The 6,615-nt window shown below is 41.0% G+C and overlaps 1 protein-coding gene across 5 annotated transcripts in view; it reads right to left on the minus strand.

Moving 5' to 3' along the window:
- MARCHF1 (E3 ubiquitin-protein ligase MARCHF1) overlaps positions 1–292 on the minus strand; it is a 224,396-nt gene extending 224,104 nt beyond the window's left edge. For 2 of the 5 annotated variants that reach the window (XM_074541200.1, XM_074541201.1), the window contains exon 1: positions 163–292. The gene's annotated coding sequence lies outside the window, so the exon portion shown is untranslated. The other 3 variants (XM_014266550.3, XM_074541199.1, XM_074541197.1) reach the window with 2 other exon arrangements.
- Positions 293–6,615: the final 6,323 nt, after the last annotated feature.

Below are 6,615 nucleotides of genomic sequence, written 5' to 3' on the forward strand. Positions count from 1 at the left end.
GCCCCCGCTCTCACCGGTGCCAGAGCAAGCCCGGGTGCCGCAGGGAGCCCGCCCAGCCGGCTGCCGGCCCGCCGGGTCCGGCCGCGCCCCCCGCCCCATCCCGCGCCCGCCCGGCGCGGCACCGCCGCCGCGACACGCCCCCGGCACGCCCCATGACGTCACCTCGAGGCCACGCCCCCCGTGCGGACAGCCGGGGTGCCGCACCCCCGGTACCGCTCCGGACCCGGTCCCGGTCCCGGTCCCGGTCCCGGTCCCGGTCCCGGTCCCGCCCCGGCGGAACCGCAGGGAAGCCGCAGCGTGCGGGGCAGCCGCGCCGTCAGAGCGTGCCATGCCGGAGCATCCGCCCCCTCCCCTCCGCTCCTCTCCCCCGCTTTCTGCTTTTCCTTAAAAATCAGTTTGCTGCGAGTACAGAAACGCTGCCTCCCCTCGCCCGGTGGAATCCCCGGGCGAGGGGAGGCAAGGGGCTTATTTGCGTGTTTATTTCTCTCCGCATTAAAAAGCAGAGTTGTCTGCCCTTCCCCTGGGAGAGCTGCGCAGAAATGGCATCGCTCAGCCTTTGGTTCAGCGCAGAGAATGGGGCGGGGGACAGGAGGGGGCACAGGACAGCATGTATCTTCATTGCGTGGAGTCCGCGCTGTGCCCTGAGTCTCATTTCACGTTTGAAAAGAAGTCTGAGTTTAAACGTCTTAGCTTAACAAACTAAGGTGCTGAGGCAGCGGTCCAAAGTGGGGTTGTCAAAATAAAATAAAATGGAACAATCAGTACAGACCAAATTTCCACAATACATCTAGCTATTTACCTATCTTGATACAGGCCTCATCATTAAATCAACCATTCCAGGCTGATTTAAATAATGTCTCAATGTCTTAGGAGACAGAAAGAGCAGAAAGGACACAAAGACTTTTTTTTTTTTAACTAGCTGTACTCAATTGACACATCTTGAAACTAAAGACGACCTCAGCCTGAGCTGCAGTGTGGAGGGAGTGGTAGTACAAGCCTCAGGCTTCTCCAAACAGGTCCACTGTAAAGATTGAAGACCATCAAGTCTTTCCGTAAGGGCAGGTGTCTAAACAAGCATCACCTTCATCATGATCAAAACATTAAGCAGATACCTCTGTGTTATGGAGCTCACTCAAGCAGATTAAACTACTTTTTCTCTTTTTCTGGGTCATGATGTATGACCTACAGATCAAAACGTGAGACGTTTTCTAAAGTCATATCTGCTTGTTATGTATTTCTTCTTTTCTGATAAATAATTAAAAGGAAAAAAAGCTGCTCAAAATTCTCTCACCTTCTGGCACTATTTTAAAAATTCTCTTAATTCTCAGCTATACACAGGTACATTCACTCGTTGCAATTTTTATCTTGCCTTATTCATCTTTTTTTTTTCTTATTGAGATTTCACCTATTCAGGCTTCTAACAGCAATTTCTTTATCCTGAAAATAAAATTGAAAATGGAGTTAGAGCAGCCTCAATTACTGCTGTTTTCCCTCACCATCTTAACACACTTTCATGACTGCTCACCACATCAAAATTACATCCCTTCCTCCCTTCCAAAGAAAGTATTTGGGTGTTGTTGCTTGTTATCTGCAGAATGATTTTTGATAAAACTGGATCATTAAGAACACACATGCAGGAATGAAGACTCTCCTTCCACAAAAGGCTTCCACCCACCTAGGACCATGAAGTCCCAGGCAGGGGCAGTAGTTTGAAACCTTTGCTCATTGCTCTGCCTGAGTAGAGTCACAAACGTTTAGTAAAGGCTACTGATCTCATGAGTCCAGTGGAACACAAAATTTAAAAGACAAAAACACCTCAAACTTACAGAGATAATTGATACTGAGTGAATAATGAGGCTGCTATCAACTGAAAACCATGGGGCAGGCTGACATTTGAACAGTAATGTTTAACTGGAAAGAAGATGTGCACCAAAGAGAAGATACATAGTAGGCAATTAATTCAGAGAAGTTAATATAAAAAGATGAGCTCAGTTTGCCATTGCAGAGCAATTTCTTCAGAGTGAATGCCTCAGGAGAGCAGAGCATCAGTCAGTTGGAGTTGCAATTGCTGCTCCTGTATCACTTAACACCAGTAGAAATACTTGTTTACAGGGCACTGCAGCTTTCTCTAGCAAAACTTTTAGGCTCCTTCACTTTTTAAGCACATTAGCAACTCTGTAACTACAGCTGCTGTGATTCCATATGGCTAAAACAACCAAGAACCACATACCAGAGTAATTGATTATGACCAAACATGTCTGAGTTCTTTGGTTACCATACCTAGAATTTTCTCCTTGGACATCAATATGCTGTCTATTTGAAGCCAGTATATATAGAGTTTTAAAGAGATATTAAAGTTGAGGAAGAGTTTGTGCTGAAGACAGTCCTGAAAGCAGTTCCCTGAGTTCAGAACCATAGAGTTTAAATACAAGAGTAAACTTTTCTGGTTTAATCCTTTCAAATGTTAAAATTAATATTGTATTTACAAACATTTTCTATGTTTCTATGAGGACATGGTAAGCAAAAGGGAAGAAAGAATAAATCATGGTATGCACATTATTTAAGGCAAAATATACAATTATGGAATTGAAGTAGGAAAAGTTGCAATGAGCAGTTAATTACAATTTTTGCAATAGAATTCAAATTTACATAACAATATGCCATTAGCTTTCCCAAAGATAGTAATGAATTTGAGTGAGATCTTGCAGGCTTGATTCATGAAATGAAAGACAGCAACAAAACCATTTTTCTATTAAAAAATAACAAACTCCATGGTGTGAAAATAGGAAATATCATGGTGAGAGCTGTTGCCGTACTCACAGAATGTGGTAGGCTGCCAGGTCACAGCTCAGTAAGATATGCTCACCAAAAGTGACACTTCTTTCAGGTATTCCCAAGCCTCCCAGCATTAATAAATATATGACTGATGTGGTGAGCAAAATCAGTTTACTTATTAGAGTGCCAGCAAATCTGGATGTTCTATAAATTCCTATGTATATCCCCTCCTCCAGCTGTCACCAGTCACTGGTGTCCTCGCAAGAGCAGCAGGGGCTGAACTCAGTCTGGAGGAGAGAAAATGAAGAGGAAACCCTTCAGCAGACATATGGCAACACCAACTCAAGCCAGCTGCAAAATACAGAGAGTGAAGCAGTTACCCCACAGGCAAAGATTTAGAGTCCTCTTGATTTCCATTTATTCTAGTTTCAATAAGTTGAAAACTGCTATCTTGGTAACCAGGTCTACTTTCCAGGAGAACATCTCAAAATGAGAAGGAGTTACCTAATGCTTTCTCAGAGCTTACCACACCCTGGTAGTGAGGCTAAAATGAGAAACACATCTTTTAATCCCTTCAGGCAGAAAAAGGAATTGAAGTTTAACATTTAGATTGGACAAGCATGTTAGTCACAAAGATAACAGATAAAAAGAGAGAAAAAGTCATCCTGATGTTTAGTGAATATACAACAACTTTGCAACATCATCATTTTCATTACTTTTTAATTTTTAGAAAAATTCAGGAATTTACTTTTAGAAAAATAAAGTCTTGTTTCTATTGTAATTATTTTTGCATTGAAGATTTTCTTCAAGACTAAATAAAAAATTTGTCTTTGTTCACGTTGAAGGTCTTACTGGACTTTGGATAAAAGCTAAGCATGGTAAAACAGTGCTAGAAATCTGTATCCCCAAGACCAGGAAAAAGGTGTTCGTTAAACCAAAAACCCGCAGCCTAGAAGCCAGCCACTTATTCCAGCTTTACTGGATTGCTCCCCTAGCCTGCTGTTTGCCATGCTGAGGGTCTTTAAAGCATGAGTTACATGTATTCAGAAGAAGGAGTTAAGAGAGAAGGCAGAAAGGTAGAGCTATTGCACATCCAAATTCATGTCGTGTTTCCTGCCACACATTCACCAACAGAAAAGCATATTGCCCATTGCCTGAGCTCACCATGTTAACAGGGAATGTCCAATTACCTGGATGATAATATTAAGGCATAACTCTGGTTTCTCACTTTGACCTTGATTACTGATCATTATTGAGCCAGTTTTACTTTGAGCAATTATGCAAGTGCTGTCCTCATGTGTGTGATGACCATCATAGCCCTATGCCTGAGAGAGATTGATGGGTTTCTTCATAATACTTGGAATAGAGACATCTCTACACAATGTGTTTTTAGTACAAAGAATTAATTGTGATTTTAATACAAAGAATTAATTAATTATCTTTTTCATAAATAAACTTTCTAAATGTTATGAATTTTTTTTTCTATTTCATCCTAACACTAGCTCCTTCCTTTTCCTTCTTGTTGAAACAATACAAACCAGTGCTCATGTTGATACATGGAATAGTGATACAGTGAGCTCTTAATAGCATCTGGTTTTATTAACTTTGTATAACCCAGACATTTGTTTTCCCTCATTCTACAAATGTCTGCTGAGAGCCTAAGGGCCAAAATGCAAAAAACATTGAAGTGATTTATTTTACAACAAAGCAAACTGAGGACTAGAGGATATCTGGCTGTAAGGAAATATTTGATGTGTAGTAATTCAGGGTCTGCTCTGAAGAGGACTGAGTCATCTTTGTTGAGCTAATATAAAACCTGTACCTTATGTAGTTCTATAGGTGAAGGTGTTACCTGCTGAAGTGTCCTTATTAGCAATTTGAAAAGCATTTCAATAAGATACACTATGAATATTCACTTACTACTGGAACACAGCACACATAAATCCACATACGTAAGAATTTTCTAACAGGAAAACTGTCTTGGTAATGTAGAATCATGAGTGTGAAATATCACATCTCCTGCTAGTTGCCTTCCTCTTTTATCCTTGAAATACCATGCCTGCAAGCACTGCACTTCAAATTGCCTCTCATATGATTTTAACTCAGACCTACATATCTGCATGTTCTATACGTGATCTGCAGATGTTGCACTGCCTCCCCACTAACCAGTGTGTGGAACATCTGTTGCTCCCATTTAAGAAGGCATGAGACTTCTTTATCCCTCAGACTATTCCTGCTGCCAGTTTGTTCTCTGCTCTCATTCCAGAATTCTCATTACAAATATTACACCAAGTGTTTTTTTCTCTGAGCTCTTGCTGCCGGATTGCAAATATAATGGTGTTTTGGTAGCTCGCTCAAGATGACCAATTCTATGAAAACACTGAACATATCAGCAAAAAGGTATAAAAAAGCTCCCACCAAAAACAAGAACTAAAATTTATTTTTAAAAAAGAGACTGAGGAAAACATTGCTATGAGGTAAGCACACTTTGGTGTGCTGTTTTCCATCTTGTGAACTTTCACTCCATGATACACTTCCTAATGTTTCTTTTCTTCACAAAGAAAGAGCAAATAAAAATTAACAGATTTTACAAAACTGAAAAAAATTAGTTATCATGACAATCCAGGATGAATGTTCTGTTCCTGAGCAACATTTATGATCTAATAGAAAGGGTAAATAAGGTGTTATCAAAGCTACTGGTAAGTGTTTTCATGTCTTGGTTTCTTGGTAAGGCACGTATCAAGTACCCTGTACTAATTTTTGCCCATGGGGTTGTTTGTCCTCTACATCATATTTAGCAGCCTAAGGGGAAGAGTTGAACTATGATTCAGAAGAGTGGCCTCAATTAATGCAACAGATTGAAGGGTATTGTCTAGTCAGTCATTTTATTTTTTGGATAAGTAGAGAGTTTTAATTATCAAGATTTCTGAATGCACTGATTTGAAACAGAGTTAATGAAGTTCAGTAATAAATGTGGCAGTGGTTTAACAAGATTCAACAGCAAGCTGGATTATTTACTGCATAGAGGACAGGGTTAGACAAAGCTGAGACCCTTCCATTGAGTCGAGGGGTTCAGAAAGGACCCCCTTGAGTTCCAAATGCCTTCATAGGGAGGAGTCTAGGTGCGGAGGGATCCACTTCTAATCCCAGACTTGGCCAGCAATTTATGACTAAAGGATTGTGTGTGCACAATTTATCCTTTTATCACTTAGCTAAGATTTCTAAGTTTAGCTCGCTGTGAATCACTTACCAAGACGCTGTTGCAGCGAGGAATCCCTCAGCCTCAAGGAGCACCTTGGGAGTCATTTGTGCTCAAGGGGAGTTCCTGTTGTACAACACACTGCCATGCAGAGCAGAAGGCCATGGGCTCCACTATTCATGGAGTAAAAGAGAGTGATTTACAATCATATATGCATACCAACAAGACATCTAGGTCATCATTCCAGACAGCCCTTGGCCACCATGTTGCCTTCCATGCATGGAGATGAGGCATTGCCCCACAACCAAACTATCAAGGATGCAGCAGCTTGTGTATTCTCTAATGCTTAACTGTAGACTTCCACAGCAGCTCTATTGGTTTCATTCTTCATATTAAATCAGAGCAAGCATTTCCAGTCCCTATAAAACGTGCATTTTACAACCACATCTTATTCTAGAATTCATCAACAGCAGTTCTTTTTTTGAGACAATAAATTAATGCTCTACAGGACCTTCATAACTCACTATAGACTGTCATTGTGCTGGAGCTGCTGAACACTTCCATGCCCAAATTTCATCAGCAAATGTCACAAAGACCTTATTCTCTCAGACATTTTCATTATCAGGATTAAGTCTCTATTT

The sequence above is a fragment of the Zonotrichia albicollis genome, chromosome 5 (assembly GCF_047830755.1).
Source record: "Zonotrichia albicollis isolate bZonAlb1 chromosome 5, bZonAlb1.hap1, whole genome shotgun sequence".
Taxonomy (NCBI): Eukaryota; Metazoa; Chordata; class Aves; order Passeriformes; family Passerellidae; genus Zonotrichia; species Zonotrichia albicollis.